Consider the following 20,637-nt stretch of genomic DNA (forward strand, 5'->3'; position numbering starts at 1 on the left):
TATTACAAATTACCAAAACCAAATCTCCCAAGACAATATATACATTTGTCTTCCACTAGAAATCATAGAAACACTACAGTACAGAAGGAGGCCATTCGGCCCGTCGAGTCTGCACCTACACCAATCCCACTCCAGGCCCTATCCCCACACATTTACCCCACTAATCCCTCTAACCTACACATCCCGGGACACTAAGGGTCAATTTAGCATGGCCAATCAACCTAATCCGCACATCTTTGGACTGTGGGACGAAACCGGAGCACCCGGAGGAAACCCACGCAGACACGGGGAGAACGTGCAGACTCCGCACAGACAAGCTGGGAATCGAACCTGAGTCCCTGGCGCTATGAGGCAGCAGTGCTAACCACTGTGCCACCCACTGATGTGCATGTACAATTTAAACTCCGTGTTCTGGCCAGTATTGGTACGAGATTACCTACGTTTTTGTTGATGTTATTAGAGCTTCGGTAGATTTATTTCAAGTGGCCAAGAGCCAGGTTTCCAGCCAGGATGTGCACATCTTAAACTGTGCCATGTGCCAGGCCAATTACATCATGTGGCACTCTGTTCCAGCACGTCGACACAGACTAGCTGGGGAGCCATGAATAAAACTCATTAGCACCGAGGCTTAGCTCACATGTTATTGGCTGTAAGTTTATGATCTTAAAGGTGGTGTAAAACCTGATTGTAATGAGTACCCGGAAAGAGAAAATTGAGGTCCATCGATTTTTTTTTAATATAAAGAGAGTCCCGGTGGCTATAAAAAAAGAATGTTTAATGAACAACAGGAGAATTTCTCTACTCTACGGCTAAAAAAATTACATGACATGGAGATGCCGGTGTTGGACTGGGGTGGGCACAGTAAGAAGTCTCACAACACCAGGTTAAAGTCCAACTGGTTTATTTGGAATCACGAGCTTTCGAAGCGTTGCTCCTTCATCAGGTGAGTCACTCCAAACAATTCCAAATAAACCTGTTGGACTTTAACCTGGTGTTGTGGGACCTCTTACTGAACAAAATTACAGGTTGTGGCTTCAGGTTCTGTTCCAGAGACCAGAACACAAAACTGACATCCCAGTGCAGTACTGAGGGACTGCCGCCCTGCCTGAGGTGCCGCCTTTCAGCTGAAGTGTTAAGCTGAAGTCTCGCCTGCTTTCCCAAGTGGCAGTCCCATGGCAGTATTTTGACAAAGAGTGGAGAGATTTCCCATCCAGCGTCAATTTAATATCAAATCCAGAAGCCGGCACCTCTGACAGTGCAGCACTCCCTCATGCTGCGGACTGCGCTGTCTCCGGGCAACTTGGAGCCACAAACCTGTGTCGCACAGGAAGGACTGCTAGCTGTGGTTGGGCTGGGAGGTAATGTAATTAACTCAGCTGGAGCTTGAGGAGGATATGACCAGATAATCTACTTCTAACGATATTAGTTGAGGGGCAAATATTGGGTCAGGACACGGGCTCAGTCAGACTCCATCTGTCGTGGAAAAAAACTACAGAACGAAAGGCAGCTAAGAATTCTCCAACCGTTCACGCCGGCGGGATTCTCCAGTCCTGCTGCAGTGAATGAAAGTTTGGCTGAGCGCCAAATTCTCCATCCTTGCTCGCAGCAGCAGCGGGGCATGGACAGCCAGAGAGTTCCAGCCCACGGATCTGCCTTGTGGACTATATAAAATGGATCTCATTTCAAAAGTGATGTCGGAAAGAATTCAAATCTTTAGCCGTTTGGAAATGTTTTTCGGTCTGGAAATTCTCATTCTTTGGCTTAAAAGAAAATCCATGAACTCATTGTGTTCGGAATGTCAGGAGAGTTTCTACTTTGCTGACCTCCTCTGTATGAAATTTGCACAGGAGTTTGGTGGGCCGTCATCGAAGAACAAAGAACAGTACAGCACAGGAACAGGCCCTTCAGCCCTTCATGTTGTCCTATCTAGACCAACCGCTTATATCTCTCTATTCCCCGTCTGTTCATATGCCTATCAAGATAAGTCTTAAATGTCACTAATGTGTCTGCCTCAACCACCGCACTTGGCAGCGCATTTCAGGCCCCCACCACCCTCTGTGTAAAAAACTCCCCCCGCACATCTCCACTGAACCTTTCCCCCCTTACCTTAAACTTGTGCTCCCTTGTAATTGTTATTTCTGCCCAGGGAAACAGCTTCCAATTGTTCACCCTATCAATACCCTCATAATTTTATAAACTTCTATCAGGTCGCCCCTCAGCCTACATCTTTCCAGGGAGAACAATCCCAGTTTATTCACTCTCTCCTCATAGCTAATACCCTCCATACCAGGCAACATCCTGGTAAACCTTTTCTGTACTCTCTCCAAAGCCTCCACGTCCTTCTGGTAGCGTGGCGACCAGAATTGGACACCGTATTCCAAATGTGGCCGAACCAACATTTTATATAATTGTAACATGATTTGTCAACTTTTATACTCGATGCTCCAGCTGATGAATGCAAACATGCCATATGCTTTCTTCACCACCTTTTCCACCTGTGCTGCCATTTTTAAGGATCTGTGGGCCTGTACTCCCAGATCTCTCTGTGTGTCTGCGCTCCTGATGGTTCTGCCATTTATTTTATAGCTCCCGCCTGAATTGGATCGACCAAAATTCATCACCTCGCATTTGTCCGGATTAAATTCCATCTGCCATTTCCCCGCCCAATTTTCCAGCCTATCTATAATCTGCTGTATTCTCTGACAATCTTCATCACTATCCGCAACCCCAGCAATCTTAGTATCATCCGCAAACTTACCAATCAGACCAGCTACATTTTCTTCCAAGTCATTTATGCATATTACAAACAGCAGAGGTCCCAGCACTGATCCCTGCGGAACACCACTAGTTACAGACCTTCATTCAGAAAAACACGCTTCCACCGCTACCGTCTGTCTTCTATGGCCAACACAGTAAGAAGTTTAACAACACCAGGTTAAAGTCCAACAGGTTTATTTGGTAGCAAAAACCACACAAGCTTTCGGAGCTCCAAGCCCCTTCTTCACCTGAAGAAGGGGCTTGGAGCTCCGAAAGCTTGTGTGGCTTTTGCTACCAAATAAACCTGTTGGACTTTAACCTGGTGTTGTTAAACTTCTTACTGTGTTTACCCCAGTCCAACGCCGGCATCTCCACATCATGACTTCTATGGCCAAGCCAGTTTTGAATCCATCCAGCTAGTTCACCCCAATCCTGTGAGATTTAATCTTTTGCACCAACCTGCCATGAGGGACCTTGTCAAATGCTTTACTAAAGTCCATGTAGACAACATCCACAGCCCTTCCCTCGTCAATCATTTTTGTCACCTCCTCAAAAAACTCAATTAAATTAGTGAGACATGACCTCTCTCGTACAAAACCATGCTGTCTGTCACTAACAAGACCATTCGGTTCCAAATGTGTATAGATCCTATCCCTAAGAATCTTCTCCAACAATCTCACTATCACTGATATCAAGCTCACTGGCCTCCAATTACCCGGGTAATCCTTGCTACCCTTCTTAAATAATGTGACAACATTGTCTATCCTCCAATCCTCTGAGACCTCATCAGTAGCCAACGAAGAGACAAAGATTTCTGTTAGAGGCTCATTCTCTGTTTAAAAAGGAAACGGGTATCTCGATACTCTCCTAAACGAGAGAGCCCTAGCATCAATGTTTACCTCAAACTCTTCCCAGGAGCATTAGTTGTGAATAAAGGAATGCAAGTTCTGTATCTCATCCATCTCCAATTCAGGAATTTCAAATATTCTAAGGTTATTTCTCAAACAATGGTGACCCTGCCTCTTAGATCAACAGCCTGTCGGTTCCCTGCTTTTCAGACGCTGCGCCATCACATTCATTCGACCCTCTCTCTCAATTCCTTTGTGCCTAAACCCAAAAAAGCTCCATCACAAACTCACTCGGTAAATCTTTATTTTAGACAGGATATGTTGGGGGAGAACATTCATCTTTCCATCGAAACGTATTAAAAAGTAATCCCATGGCCTGATTTTGAGGAGTAGGCTTACATTAACACTGCAATGAAGTTACTGTGAAAATCCCCTAGTCGCCACACCTGTTCGGGTACACTGAGGGAGAATTTAGCATGGCCAATGCACCCTAACCAGCGTGTCTTTCAGAGTGTGGGAGGAAACCGGAGCACCTGGAGGAAACCCATGCAGACACAGGCAGAACATGCAAACTCCACACGGACAGTGACCCAAGCCGGGGATTGAACCCAGGTCCCTGGTGCTGTGAGGCAGCAGTGCTAACCACTGTGCCACTGTGCCGTGCCGTCCTAGACACTTTGTGCTTAAATACATGCAATCTTTTGTGAAGATTGTCGCATGATGACATTTTGACTCAGTTTTCCCTCAGTTTTTATAAAGTGCTTCATACCCCAGTAAACTTCGAATCTCCTCTCACATCCAGACCCGCTCCTCCCTCCCTGTTACGCAATGATCTCAGTTGTTGGCACCTGCTCCAGGATTTAGACTGAGAGATTTCCAAGTCTTTTTCCCCACAGGGAGACGTGAACTACCTGAGCCTGCTGTACTATGGAATGGTAGGACACACGGTTCTACACTCCATGACAAGTTCCCTATCTCGGGCAATAATCTGAATCGCGAATGAGCAGGGGAAATGTGACTTAAGTTAAAGTTAAAGTTTATTTATTAATGTCACAAGTAAGACTTGCATTAACACTGCAATGAAGTTACTGTGAAAATCCCCTAGTCGCCACACTCCGGCGCCTGTTCGGGTCAATGCACCCTAACCAGCACGTCTTTGGAGTGTGGGAGGAAACCGGAGCACCCGGAGGAAACCCACGCAAACATGGGGAGAACATGCAAACTCCACACAGGGGAGTTATCCACAGTGTCTTGACCCAATATATAAATTTCTTGACCAGCATTCTAAGAACAGATGACTTGTTTATTTATCTCATCGCTGTTTATGGGAGCTTGCTGTGCATCCGTTGTTTCAAAAGAACTTAATTGGCTGAATGGTACCCGTATTGTGATGTCCTGGGGATGTGAAAGGCGCTATATGAGTGTACTTTGGGTCTATTTATTGTCTACACTGGACATCTTGAGGTCAGTGAGAGGTGAATTGTTACTGGCCAGTGAATTTTGCGGACTGTCAGGTAATTTTGGTTTCCAGCTCTGGATCGGAAGAATGGAACATCGCTGACTGGCATTTTTTAAAAAGCTCTTTAAAATGTGACGGGCTCGAACATTTTATATATTGCAATGCAGAAAGCCTGGGCTTGCTTTCTGTCAGCTTATCCATGATAAATTCCTTGGACCACGCTTGTAAAAAAAACTGCAGATGTAGACAAGTCAAATGGCCATTAAACATGTGAAAATCAAATAAATTTCAATTGAAGTGGGGTGGCACAGTGGGTTAGCACTGCTGCCTCACAGCTCCAGGGACCTGGGTTCAATTCCCGGCTTGGGTCACTGTCTGTGTGGAGTCTGCACATTCTCCCCGTGTCTGCGTGGGTTTCCTCCGGGTGCTCCGATTTCCTCCCACAGTCCAAAGATATGCGAGTTAGGTTGATTGGCCATGCTAAATTGCCCCTTAGTGTCAGGAGAATTAGCAGGATAAATGTGTGGGGTTGTGGGAATAGAGCCTGGATGGGGTTGCGGTTGGTACAGACTCGATGGGCCAAATGGCTTCCTTATGTACTATAGGGATTCTATGATTCTCTGAAATATAAAATGAAGAACAAAGTGTGTGATTTTAAAATGGAGACTGAATTATATCTGTGGGCCCAGTCCATTTATCGCCTGCCCTCTAAGTTAATGTTTTAAAGTTTATTTATTAGTGTCACAAGTAAGGCTTACATTAACACTGCAATGAAGTTACTGTGACAATCCCCTAGTCGCCGCACTCTGATGCCTGTTCGGGTACACTGAGGGAGAATTTAGCACGGCCAATGCACCCTAACCAGCACATCTTTCGGACTGAGGGAGGAAACTGGAGCACCCGGAGGAAATCCAAGCAGATATAGGGAGAATGTGTAGACTCTGCACAGACAGTGACCCAAGATGGGAATCGAACCCGGGTCTCTGGCGCTGTGAGGCAGCAGCGCTAACCACTGTGCCACCCGTAAACTTCTATCAGGTCACTCCTCAGCCTCCGACGTTCAAGTGGAAACAAACCAAGCTTGTCTTGTGTCGGTGCAGACACGATGGGCCGAAAGGCCTCTTCTACTCTGAATGATTCTATGCTTCTATGAATTATGTAGAATTCTTTCAATTCTTTTGGACCTCGTGAATTGGAGGTCACATCTTTAAGATCCTGTGAACCTGTGCCCACCAACATCTCTGCACTTTCCCAGGATTCAACATCCATCATTCTCAATATGTATCTATTTCCTGTCTGACCCTGAACCACTACCCTCCTCCCTCTCACTTTACTAACATCTCCCCTTCCTGTACCGAAAGAACTCTTGTAAATCTGTCATTTCTGGTGTGAGACACTTCATCAAACTCATTAAATCTACTTCTAAACTGGATAAAATCCTTAAGTAAAAACAGAAGATGCTGGATAAACTCAGGAGGTCTGGCAGCATCTATGGAGAGAGAAAGCAGGGTTAATGTTTCGAATCTAAATGATCCTTCGACAGAACTGGTTTAGAAGCTAAACGCTAACTCTGTTTCTCTCCATTTTCTTGTTCTTATTTCAAATTTCCAGCATCCGCAGTATTTTGCTTTTATTGGATAAAATCCTTTTTGTTTGCAGTGCATATGTGCAATAGTGGAGCTTTGCAAGTCAAAATTGGCCCTTTTTTTATAAGACCTTAAGACATAAGAGCAGAATTAGGCCACTCGGCCCATTGAGTCTGCTCCGCCATTTAATCATGGCTGATTTTTTTCTCATCCCCATTCTCCTGCCTTTTCCCCATAATCCCTGATCCCCTTATTAATCAACAACCTATCTATCTCTGTCTTAAAGACACTCAATGACCTGGCCTCCACAGCCTTCTGCAGCAATGAGTTCCACAGATTCATCACTCTCTAGCTGAAGAAATTCTTCCTCATCTCTGTTTTAAAGGATCGTCCCTTTAGCCTGAGGTTGTGCCCTCTGGTTCTAGTTTTTCCTACTCGTGGAAACATCCTCTCCGCGTCCACTCTATCCAGGCCTCGCAGTATCCTGTAAGTTTCAATAAGATCCCCCCTCATCCTTCTAAACTCCAACGAGTACAGACCCAGAGTCCTCAACCGTTCCTCATACGACAAGCTGGGATCATTCTTGTGAACCTCCTCTGGACCCTTTCCAAGGCCAGCACATCCTTCCTTAGATATGGGGCCCAAAACTGCTCACAATATTCCAAATGGGGTCTGACCAGAGCTTTATACAGCCTCAGAAGTACATCCCTGCTCTTGTATTCTGTTTTAATCCCTCCTCGGAGGGCAGGGATCTTTGGAGCTGTGCTAATTACTAACAAATTATCAGTTCAAATACTTTCACATCTGAGTCAGAGGATTGTGGGTTCAAGTCTCACTCCACACATTCCAGACTGCTAATTCAAGGCAGTAACAATACAGAGACTTACTGCACAGAAGGAAGCCCTTCAGCCCATCATGTCTGTGCTGGTCATCATGCACCTCTCTATTCTAATCCCATTTTTCAGCACTCAGTCCGTAGCCTTGTCTGCTATGCTGAATCAAGTGCTCATCTAAATACTTCTTAAATGTTGTGAGGGTTCCTGCCTCTACCAGCCTTTCAGGCAGTGAGTTCCAGATTCCCACCACCCTCTGGGTAAAAGAGTTTTTCCTCAAATCCCCTCTAAATTCCCACCCCTTACCTTAAATCTATGCCCCCTGGTTATTGCCCCCTCTACCAAGGGGAAAGGTTTCTTCGTATCTACCCTATCTATGTCCCTCATAATTTTGGTCCATTGGGGGCGGCACAGTAGCACAATGGTTAACACTGCTGCCTCACAGCACCAGGGACCTGGGTTCAATTCCTGGTAGGGTCACTGTCCGTGCGGAGTTTGCACGTTCTCCCCGTGTCTGCGTGGGTTTCCTCCGGGGTGCTCCGGTTTCCTTCCACAGTCTGAAAGATGTGCTGGTTAGGGTGCATTGACCCGAACAGGTGCTGGAGTGTGGCGACTAGGGGAATTTCACAGTAACTTCATTGCAGTGTTAATGTAAGCCTTACTTGTGACTAATAAATAAACTTTAATAAGTAATAAAAAGAGTAAAGAAAATTATGAAAGAAATCTAGCGCAAAATATAAAAATGAATGGCAAAAGATTCTATAAGTATATAAAAAGGAAGAGAGTAGCTAAAGTCATCATTTGTCCTTTAGAGGACAAGACTGAGGAGCTAATAATGGGGATCACAGAAATGGCAGTGGCACTAATTCAATATTTTCCTTCTGTTTTCATGGTGGAGGACACGAGAACTATCCCAATAGTAACAGGTAATGCGGAGGTTGTTGAAAAAGAGGAAATTAAAACAATTACCATCACTAGGGAAATAGTACTGAGCAAACTATTGGGATTAAAGGCAGACAAGTCCCCAGGGTCTGATGGCCGACACCCTTGGATCTTAAAAGAAGTAGCAGCAGAGAAAGTGGAGGTATTAGTTATAATATTCCAAAATTCCTGGATTCTGGAAACATTCCAGTTGATTGGAAAAAGGTTAATGTAACACCCCTGTTCAAAAAGGGAGAAAGGCAGAAAGTAGGAATCAATAGACCAGTTAGTCTAACGTTTATTGTTGGGAAACTGTTGGAATTCATTATTAAGGAAGTAGTAACGGGACATTTGGAAAATCAAAACACAATCCATCAGAATCAGCAATGTTTTATGAAAGGTAAATCGTGTTTGACTAATTTGCTGGAGTTCTTCAAAGATGTAACAAGCAAAGTGGATAATGGGGATCCTGTAGATGTAATGTATCTGGACTTCCAGAACACATTTGATAAGGCACCACACAAAAGGTTAATACACAAGGGAAGATCCCACAGGGTTAAGGGTACTAGCTTGGATAGAGGATTGGCGAAGGAACAGAAAACAGAGAATGGGGATAAATAGGTCTTTTTCTGGTTGGTAAGCTGTAACTAGTGATGTGCCACAGTGTTCGGTCCTCGGGCCCTAACTATTCACAATCTGTATTAATGACTTGGATGCAGGGTTGAAATGTAAATTGCCAAATTTGCAGATGACACTAAAATAGGTGGGAAAGCAAGTTGCAATGAGGAAATAAGAAATTTACAAATAGATATGGATAGTTTGGTGAGTGGGCCAAAATTTGGCAGATGGAATTTAACGTGGATAAGTGTATGGTTATCCAGTTTGGTCAGAGGAATAAGAAGGCAACTTGTTATCTAAAAGTTTAGAATGCCGGTGCAGCAGGTAATAAGGAAGGCAAATGGAATTTTGGCATTCTTTGCTAATGGAATCAAGTATAAAAGTAGGGAGGTGCTGTTACAACTGTATAGGGCACTGGTGAGACTGCATCGGGAGTACTGCACACTGTTTTAGTCCCCTTGAGGAAGGATGTAAATGCATTAGAGGTGGTTAAGAGAAGGTTCACTAGAATGATTCCAGGGATGAAGGGCTTGGCTTATGAAGAGAGATTGAGCAGTTTAGGCCTATATTGGCTGGAGTTTAGAAGAATGAGCGGGGGATCTAATTGAAGTATATAAGATCATAGAACCATAGAATCCTTACAGTGCAGAAGGAGGCCATGCGGCCCATCAAGTCTGTACTGACCACAATCCCACCCAGGCCCTATCCCCGCAACCCCACACATTTACCCTGCTAATCCCCCTGACACTAGGGTCAATTTAGCATGGCGAATCAACCTAACCCGCACATCTTTGGAGTGTGGGAGGAAACCGGAGCACCCGGAGGAAACCCGCGCAGTCACAGGGAGAACGTGCAAACTCCACACAGACAGTGACCCAAGGCTGGAAGTGAACCTGGGACTCTGGCGCTGTGAGGCAGCTGTGCTAACCACTGTGCCACCGTGCCGCCCGACCACTGTGCCACCGTGCCGCCCATAAGGGGATTGACCCTAAAGATGCTAAAGGAGATTGACATGGTAGATGTAGAGCAGATGTTTTCTCTTGTTGGACATTCTAGAATGAGAGGCCATAGCTTTAGGTTAAGGGGTGGAAGATTTAAAACAGATATGAGAGGAATGACTTCGCACAAAGGGTTGTGATTCCGTGGAATTCTCTACCCCAGAGAGAAGTGGACACCAGAATACTAAACAAATTTAAGGAAGAGATAGATTTTTAATTAGTAGCAAGATGAGGGGTTAAGGGGAGTGGGCAGGAAGGTGGAGATGAGACCGAGATTAAATCAGCCATGATTGGATTGAATGGCAGAGCAGCTCGAGGGGCTGAATTGCCTTCTCCTGTCCCTAGTTCTTACATTCTTATAGACATTTTGTTTCAAAAAGGAAGTCTCTCTCTGCTCCCTTCCACACTTCTTCTTTTCCCGAAGGTAAGTCAATCCATTCTAGTCAACTGTGGAAACCGAACCACGTCTTCACCAAATCTCAGATAGACATTTCCTGGGAGAGCAATGGAGGTTAACCCAAACTAGCAACTATGGTCAATATTCCCGCGTAACCTTTCGGGCATTGAGGCCAGATTTGAGCCACCAATGTTGACCCAGCTGGGATTGCCTATGCCAACACATACAGTCCACTAAACCTGGAAGATTCCTTACTGGACCACACAGCCTGTGTATTTCCCATCTCTAATGCTGAAAAGAAGCTGGGAATGTTCAGTCCTTCACCCTGTAAAACAAACCTGGGTCAACTGAAAGCTCGCAATACTCTTAGTTCTCACATGAACCAAATTTGTATTATATTGCATTCTGTTCTCTTCTTAGGCAGTCCCTCGGGACGGGGGGATGATGTGTTTCCACTCAGGGTCGATGGGTTTTGAGATAGATGATGGTGTGAATTTTCTGGTTCCGCCTGCCAAGGGCATCATAGCGGGCGAGGGACGGACCGTGGAAAGGTCTGTTGACCTCAGGCACGATTTTCCAGTTTCGGGGCGAGCGCGGCCAGAACGTCCCACCCAATAAGTCCGATGTACCGGTGGCGGTGAAGGGTTGGGAGAATGGGATTTTGAACCCTCTCTGACACCTCGATTTCACCTCTGCACCTTTCTGACAAAATCTCTCAATGTTTTCAGCATGTTCCCCAGTAAACCTCCTCCATTTAGGTCGCGTAGAAGCCAGGGATCCCAGGAGGGGGGAGGGGGTAATGTTTGACCTCTTCAGGGATGCTTCCAGAATGTCCCCAAAGTGATTCTCCTGTCCTCCTGGGAGTCTCCTACCGTGACCGAGCTCCGAGTAGAGCAGTAGTGTCAGGCAAAGGAAGGACATATCCATAGAGCCATAGAATCCCTACAGTGCAGGAAGAGGTCATTCGGCCCATCGAGTCTGCATCGACTCAGCATCTTACCCAGACCCACTCCCCCTGCCTAACCCCATAACCCCGCACATTTACCTAACCTAAACATCTTGCGACACTAATGGGCAATTTAGCACGGTCAATGCACCTAACCTACACACCTTTGGAGTGTGGGAGAAAACTAGAGCACCCGGAGGAAACCCACGCAGACATGGGGAGAATGTGCAGACTCCACACAGACAGTCACCCAAGGTCGGAATTGAACGCGGGTCCCCGGTGCTGTGAGGCAGCAGTGCTAACCATTGTGCCACCGTGCTGTCCTTTGCTTTATAGCTGATAAATGACAATGTCTGTATTAATGAGAATTATATCCGGTTGGTGTTGGTGTATGTGCCCCTCATGCCTACTTTACCTACCTCCAACAAAATATCCTCCTCTTCCTTTCTCCCTTGTCGTCTCATTAAGCTTCAATGCTATTTGTCTCAACCAGTCCATTTGGAGCAAGTTCCACCTTCCATTATTCTGTAGGTATTGAAATGCCACTAACGCCTCTACTTTCTCAGAAGACTCAGGAAATTTGGTATGCCTCACCAACTTTTACAGATGCACCATAGGAAGCATTCTTTCTGGTTGTATCACAGCTTGGTATGGGCTCCTGCTCTGCCCAAGACCGCAAGAAACTGCAAAGGGTTGTGAACGAAGCCCAGTCCATCATTCAAATCAGCCTCCCATCCATTGACTCTGTCTAAACTTCCCGCTCCCTCGGCAAAGCAGCCAGCATAATCAAGGACCCCACGCACCCCGGACATTCTCTCTTCCACCTTCTCCCGTCGGGAAAAAGATACAAAAGTCTGAGGTCACATACCAACCGACTCAAGAACAGCTTCTTCCCTGTTGCTGTCAGACTTTTGAATGGACCTACCTTGCATTAAGTTGATATTTCTCTACACACCAGCTATGACTGTAACAATACATTCTGCACTCTCTCCTTTCCTTCTCTATGAACGGTATAGCGCGCAAGAAACAATACTTTTCACTGTATCCCAATACATTTGATTTTGATTTGATTTATTATTGTCACATGTATTAGCATACAGTGGAAGAGAGAATGTCCGGGGTGCGTGGGGTCCTTAATTATGCTGGCTGCTTTTCCGAGGCAGTGAGAAGTGTAGACAGAGTCAATGGATGAGAGGCTGGTTTGCGGAATGGATTGGGCTACATTCACAACCCTTTGTAGTTTCTTGCAGTCTTGGGCAGAGCAGGAGCCCAGACCAAGCTGTGATACAACCAGGAAGAATGCTTTCTATGGTGCATCTGTAAAAGTTGGTGAGAGTCGCAGCGGACATGCCAAATTTCCTTAGTCTCCTGAGAAAGTAGAGGTGTCGACATGGGGGACCGGGACAGGTTGTTGGTGATCTGGACACCTAAAAATTTGAAGCTTTCGACCATTTCTACTTCGTCCCCGTTGATGTCGACAATGGCAACATAAATAAAGACATGTGACAATAATAAATCAAATCAAATGTTCCTTTTTTATTGGAGTTAGAAGTGATTATTTTATATTTACAGCTCCTAGTTTTGGGAATCTCTCCCACCCCCCTCTTTCTTTTCAACAGCAAACACTGAGGAGGTTTCGCAAACTATCTCGTTTTTTCATGAACGGATGATGCTTGGGGGACAGTGAGGTTTTTGAGAGTGAAAGATTGCCACCCGAGGATGGCGATCTCGTTTTCATTTGTTCCCGGGATGTGGGCATTGCCCCAGCATTTATTGCCCATCCCCGAGGGCAGTTAGGAGTCAACCACATTGCTGTGGCTCTGGAGTCACATGGAGGCCAGACCAGGTAAGGACGGCAGATTTCCTTACCTAAAGGACATTAGTGAACCAGATTGGTTTTTCCGACAATTGACAATGGTTTCATGGTCATCGGTAGATTCTTAATTCCAGATTTGTACTGAATTCAAATTTCACAATCTGCCCTGGGTCTCTGGATTACTAGTCCAGCAACAATACCACTATGCCACTGTCAATTCTTCCCAATAGAGGGTTCAATCTGCAATGAGTCACACCAGCAAACAAAAAACAGAATGATCAGTTTGTGTGTCCAGGAGCTGAATCATTTCAACGCAAAAGAGCAGAACAAGCAGAAAGTTCCTGCCTCCTGCACCTTTCCCGAACAATTCCCCGGGGGATTGAGGTTGGGTGGTCAGGGTCATCAGACCAGTTATTGTCCAAAGCGTTGCCAGAGAATTCCGCCCTTCACCTTGGTCCGGCGGCACGGTAGCACAGTGGTTAGCACTGCTGCTTCACAGCTCCATGGACCTGGGTTCGATTCCCGGCTTGGGTCACTGTCTGTGTGGAGTTTGCACATTCTCCTCGTGTCTGCGTGGGTTTCCTCCGGGTGCTCCGGTTTCCTCCCACAGTCCAAAGATGTGCGGGTTAGGTTGATTGGCCAGGTTAAAAATTGCCCCTTAGAGTCCTGAGATACGTAGGTTAGAGGGATTAGTGGGTAAATATGTAGGGATTTGGGGGTAGGGCCTGGGTGGGATTGTGGTCGGTGCAGACTCGATGGGCCGAATGGCCTCTTTCTGTGCTGTAGGGTTTCTTTCTTTCTAAGTTTCTAAATGGCCAATTTATTTTCCCAAGACGATGGCCCCTAATCCTACAGTCTCCAGCCAGGAGAAAACAGCCTCTCAGCACCTCCCCTTTGAACACTTCTCAGCACTGGAATTGCTTCCTTGAGAATCACCCCTTATCATTCGGCATGGTGGCACAGTGATTAGCACTGCTGCCTCACAGCGCCAGGGATCCGGGTTCAATTGCAGCCTTGGGTGACTGTGTGACTTTGCACATTCTCCCCGTGTCTGCTTGGGTTTCCTCCGGGTGCACCAGTTTCCTCCCACAGTCCAAAGATGTGTGGGTTAGATGCATTGGCCATGCTAAATTGACCTTTAGTGTTCCAGGATGTATAGGTTAATGCATTGGCCATGCTAAGTTGCCCCTTAGTGTCCAAAGATGCCTAGGTTAGGCGGATTGGCCATGCTAAATTGCCCTTTAGTGTCCAAAGAAACGTGAGTTAGGTGGATTGGCCATGCTAAATTGCCCCTTAGTGTCCCAAGATGTGCAGGTTAGATGGATTGGCCATGCTAAATTGTCCTTAGTGTCAAAAGATGTGCAGGATGGTGGATTGGCCATTTTAAATTGTCCTTAGTGTCCCAAGATGTGCACGTTAGGTGGATTGACCATGGTAAATTGCCCCTCAGCGTCCAAAGATGTGTAGGTTAGGGGGTAAATACATGGGGTTACGGGAAGAGGAAAGGGAAGTCGGGCTTGGGTAAGATACTCTGTTGGAGAGTTGGTGCGGACTCGATGGGCCAAATGGCCTCCTTCTGCACTCTAGGGATTCTATGAAATTACCGAGATTTGAGGCCCATTTTACCCATCTCATTCCAGGAAACAATCTTGTGCAAATTTAGAGAGCATGTTTTGGGAATTCATACCGGTGTGAGATGCTATTTTGGAGTGTTATCTTCCACCTCAGGACATCAGTGCAATCGGTCACTTCCTGGATCTTCTCTCACCATCTTTATGTCATTGTAACCACACAAACTATTTGCATCAATGCAAAACTCTCAACATAAATGTAGCCTTAATCAACGGATGTTGCCTGACTCATAACCATGAATATAGAAGCTGATTTTTTATACATGGGCAGATTAACTATCTGATACAAAGGAGCAATTTCTAACAACAATTTACATTTATGTAGCACCTTTAATGTAGTTCAAATGCTCAAAGGTTACTTCAGGGGAGCAATCGTCAAAGCTATTGTAATAGGAGTCGTATTAGGAGAGAAGGGTCAAGGGTTTAAGGTGTGTCTCAAATGAGGGTTAGGGAGGGAAATTCTGAAGCTTAGGTTCTAGATGGTTAAGGGCACTACTGCCAATGAAATCTTTAACTGCTATCATAGCCTTTTGGGCTAAGATCAAGTGCAGTACTTGCTGTCCTGCACTTGATAGAAGTTAATGAGGTTACGCTGAGGCTTCATTTGAAGCAATTTTCAAAAACGCCATCAAGGCCTTTTGGCTAAGATGCAAATGAGATCAAGCACTGGAGGGGGTGTAATGCCTGCTCCCATCAGCTTGGATCATGTAGATTGAGCCCAAGAAGGAAATGGGCAGCCTGTCTTGTCAGCTTGGATTCTAATGTCTCTCTGGTAGGGATTTTGATTGGACTTTGATTGGATTTTGATTGGACATAACTAAAAAAAACTGCTCACCCTTGTGGGTAACTCTGTGAAGTGTTGAGAGGGAATAGCAAATACTTTGGGAAATGAAAGCCCGTCTCTTGTTTAGGTCCATTTTCATTTTCTTGTGTGAGTTGATCTTTGCTCTTCGATTTCACGCCTACTCTCCCCTAAGGGTGTTAACCGTTCTTAACTTTTGGCTACTACTCTGTGTTCTTGTTGTCTTTCAGTTCCCACGTGTTGGTACTAAATCACACTTTGAGCTTGGAACGATCAGAACTCTTTAACTTGCTCTTGGGTCCATTCATTTGTTTGGCGACGCAGTGGCATACTGGGTAGCACTGCTGCCTCACAGCGCCAGGGACCCGGGTTCGATTCCCAGGTCAGTGTCTGTGTGGAGTTTGCACGTTCTCCCCGTGTCTGCGTTGGTTTCCTCCGGGTGCTCCGGTTTCCTCTCACAGTCTGAAAGACGTACTGGTTAGGTGTATTGACCCGAAAACGTGCCGAACTGTGGCGACTAGGGGAATTTCACAGTAACTTCATTGCAGTGTTACTTGGGACTAATAAATAAACTTTACTTTAAAAAAAGAGACGAGAGGACAGCACTTGGTATGAGTTTTTAACTGATTTTCTTTTATTGAACAGAACTGAAAAGATTAACATGTCAGAAGTGAAAAGAAAGTGAACTTGGAGACTGGCCTATCAGCCAGGCTCTGTACTGAACTTGAACACACTCAAAACGCACACACTAAAATCCAAAATATATTTCAACCCTTATCTCATTATTGGAAGTATTTTTCGCATGCTGTCTCCTTCTAGGAATGATGTGGAGATGCCACGTTGGACTGGGGTGGGCACAGTAAGAAGGCTCACAACACCAGGTTAAAGTCCAACAGGCTTATTTGGCACAAGTTTTCGGAGTCTCAAGCTTCTTCACCAGGTGAGTGAGGACTTGTGTTCACAAACAGGGCATATACAGACTCAATTTACAAGATAATGATTGGAATGTGAGTCTTTATAGGTAATCAAGTCTTAAAGGTACAGACAGTGTGAGTGGAGAGAGGGCCAAGCACGGGTTAAAGAGATGTGTATTGTCTCCAGCTGGGACAGTTAGTGAGATTTTGCAAGCCCAGGCAAGTCGTGGGGGTTACAGATAGTGTGACATGAACCCAAGATCCCGTTTGAGATCGTCCTCATGTGTGCGGAACTTGGCTATCAGTTTCTGCTCAGCGATTCTGTGCTGTCGTGTGTCGTGAAGGCCGCCTTGGAGAACGCTTACCTGAAGATCAGAGGCTGAATGCTCGTGACTGCTGAAGTGTTCCCCGACTGGAAGGGAACACTCCTACCTGGTGATTGTCAAGCAGTGTTCATTCATCCGTTGTCTAGCGTCTGCATGGTTTCCCCAATCTACCATGCCTCGGAACATCCTTTCCTGCAGCGTATCAGGTAGACAACGTTGGCCGAGTCGCAAGATATGAAAAACTAGAAAAACAATCCTTGCAGCTGCTGTAATGGGAAACTGTTGTTTGCCTGTATTGTGTACCCTTCAGGAATGCAGTCAATTTTTAGCAAACCCATCATGCCTCCTGATTCTACATGTAGACAAGGCAGATACAATTGTTCAGCTTAGCAGAGTTAGTTAACCCCTACAGTCTAGCATTTAAATGTAATTGTACATGGGTAGAAATATCCTAAAATGAAGTCTTTGCATCGACTGAAGCAAACAGGACTATACATACACAGGTTCCCTCACTTGCCAAGCTGCCTCATTCACTAGAAGGAAATAGGATAAACTGGGGTTGTTCTCCTTGGAGAAAAGGAGACTAAGAGGAGGGACATGATTGAGATGTATAAAATTATGAGGGGCATAGATAGAGTAGACAGGGAGGAATTGTTTGCCTTGACGGAGGGTTCAATGACCGGGGGCATTGATTTAAGGTAAAGTGTTGGAGGTTTAGAGGGGATTTGAGGAAAAGCTATTTTATCCAAAGAGTGGTGAGAGTCTGGAACTCACTGTCTGAAAGAGTGCTGGAGGCAGAGACCCTCATAACATTTAAGAAGTATTTAGATGAGCACTTGCAAAGTCATGGCATACAAGGCGATGAGCCAACTGCTGGAAAATGTTATTAGAGTAGTTGGGTGTTTTCTTTTGACTGGCGCAGACACGATGGACCGAAAGGCTTTTTTCTATGACTCTATGGCCTGTTTGAACTGGTTCTATTATCCATTAGTGTCGAGTGCAGCCATGAAATATGGCCCCCTGGAACATTTACTCTCAACATTAGTTCCTAGCTCTTTACAAATCATAGAAGAAATCATAGAAACCCTACAGTGCAGAAAGAGGCCATTTGGCCCATCGAGTCTGCACCAACCACAATCCCACCCAGGCCCTATCCCCTTATCCCTACATATTTACCCGCTAATCCCTCTAACCTACACATCTCAGGACACTAAGGGGCAATTTGAGCATGGCCAATCAACCTAACCCGCACATCTTTGGACAATATATAGCCACACCCTCCAGTACTTCACCCAGACTGACACAATATTCACGCATTAGACCTGACAGTAAGTAGCAAGACATTTGACCACAGGAGCCAAAACAACCCTGATCTAGCCCTACTCAATGTCGACGCCAACATTGGGCAGCGCGGTGGCACAGTGGTTAGCACTGCTGCCACACAGCGCCAGGGACCCGGGTTTGATTCCCGGTTTAGGCTACTGTCTGTGCGGAGTCTGCACATTCTCCCCGTGTCTGCGTGGGTTTCCTCCGGGTGCTCCAGTTTCCTCCCACAGTCCGAAAGATGGCCTGGTTAGGTGGATTGGCCATGCTAAATTCTCCCTCAGTTTATCCGAACAGGTGCCGGAGTGTGGCGACTAGGGGATTTTCACAATGTTAATATAAGCCTACTTGTGATGCTAATAAGTAAATAAACTCAGACATCCAGCTAGGGGGTATGGGACCTTGGGCCAAATGTCGCCCAAACTGAGAGCAGCTAGTCAGCATAAAGCCAACAATTCAATCCGGGCCTCCCTGGGTCTGCATGGCTCAGTTACTCAACAGAAACCCTGACTGAGCCATGGAAGGGAGAGAGGTGATGTGTTTTGAACCTGGAGGATATGCACAGAATACTCTCACCAGATTCCGTGTGTGAACAGGAGGTTCACTACAAAGCTTTCAAAATGTCACATGTTTACTGTCAGTTTCACTGTAACCACACCTAACAGGCCTGACTCACAGCACAGTGAGCAGTCAAACATAATCAAACAATTATCAAAGAAGTTACAGTGCAGAAGGAGGCCATTTGGCCCATCGAGCCTGCACCGACAACAATCCCACCCAGGCCCCATCACCACAACCCCACATATTTACCCTGCTTATCCCCCTGACACTAAGGGGCAATTTAGCATGGCCAATCAACCTAACCCACACATCTTTGGAGTGTGGGAGGAAACCGGAGCGTGCTGAGGAAACCCACGCAGACACGGGGAGAATGTGCAAACTCCGCACAGACCGTGACTCAAGCCGGGATTCAACCCGGGGTCCCTGGCGCTGTGAGGTAGCGGTGCTAACCACTGTGCCACCGTGCCACCCCGATGGCACAATGATTGAACACAGCAGATAGCGCAGTGTTAAACCTACTGAACTTGTAATCCAGAGACCCAAGCTAATGCTCTGGGGACATGGGTTCAAATCCCACCATGGCAGCTGGTAGAATTTAAATTCAATTAATTAATAAATCTGGAATCAAGGATAATTTCAGTAATGATGATGATGAGACAATTTGGCACGGTGGCACAGTGGTTAGCACTGCCGCCTCACAGCACCAGGAACCCAGGTTTGATTCCAGCCTCGGGTCACTGTCTGTGTGGAGTTTGCACATTCTCCCCGTGTCCGCGTGCGTTTCCTCCGGGTGCTCCGGTTTCCTTCCACAGTCCGAAAGAAGTGCTGGTTAGGTGGATTGGCCATGCTAAATTGCCCCTTAGTGTCAGGGGGTTAGCAGGGTAAATAAGTGGGGTTATGGGGCAAGAGCCTGGATGAGATTGTGATTGGTGCAGACTCGGTGGGCCGAATGGCCTCTTTCTGCACAGTCGGGATTCTATGATTCTTTGATTCTATGAAAAACCCATCTGGTTCACTGATGTCCTTCAGGGAAGGAAATCTGCCGTCCTTACCTGATCTGGCCTACATGTGACTCCAGACCAACAGTGATGCAATTTGCCCTTTAGCTGCCCCCTCAGATAATGCAGCCAGCCAATCAGTTATATCAAACCGCCACAGAGAAAAAGCACTGGTGGGTGGACCGCACTGGTTACTGAGAAGGCTAACATTTCATCGCAGCATTTAAACCTGATGGGTTTTGATGAACTTGTCCAGACACCAGAAAGTCCTGCCAGCAGAAAACACCCTGGATTAACAGGATAGTCACATCTGAGGGGCTACCATGTGGATATATTGCTGTATAACCACTCAAGCTGATGAACTAAAAAGTAAAGTATGCTTACATTAACACCGCAATGAAGTTACTGTGAAAAATCCCCTAGTTGCCACACTCCAGCACCTGTTTGGGTACACTGAGGGAGAATTTAGCCTGGCCAATGCACCCTAACCAGCACGTCTTTCAGACTGTGGGAGGAAACCTGAGCACCCGGAGGAAACCCACGCAGACACGGGGAAAATGTGCAGACGCCGCACAGACAGTGACCCAAGCCGGGAATCGAACCCGGGTCCCTGGAGCTGTGAGGCAGCAGTGCTAACCACTGTGCCACCATGCTGTCCCTGCCATATTCTCAGGGGAAATTAGGGATGGGCAATAAATGCTGACCTTGTCAATGATGCTCACATGTCAAGAAAGTTTTTTAAAAATTAGTCCAGTTCATATATGCTTTGAAACTTTTTGATTTTCTTCAATTAATCGTTAAATCGATGAAAAGAAAGAACTTGTATTTCTACAGCACCACTCACAACCTTGGGAGCACATTACAACAATGTATTGCTTTTAAAATGCAGTCATTATTGCCTTG

At 46.0% G+C, this 20,637-nt stretch overlaps 1 long non-coding RNA gene across 1 annotated transcript in view; it reads right to left on the reverse strand.

The window, feature by feature from the left end:
* Positions 1–20,637, reverse strand: part of LOC144498474 (uncharacterized) — an 88,686-nt gene that overhangs the window by 64,164 nt on the left and 3,885 nt on the right. The window contains exon 2 of the long non-coding RNA XR_013498709.1: positions 10,673–10,742. This is a non-coding gene — a long non-coding RNA (uncharacterized LOC144498474). The remainder of the gene's footprint in view (positions 1–10,672; positions 10,743–20,637) is intronic.

Source organism: Mustelus asterias, chromosome 9, assembly GCF_964213995.1.
Source record: "Mustelus asterias chromosome 9, sMusAst1.hap1.1, whole genome shotgun sequence".
Classification (NCBI taxonomy): Eukaryota; Metazoa; Chordata; class Chondrichthyes; order Carcharhiniformes; family Triakidae; genus Mustelus; species Mustelus asterias.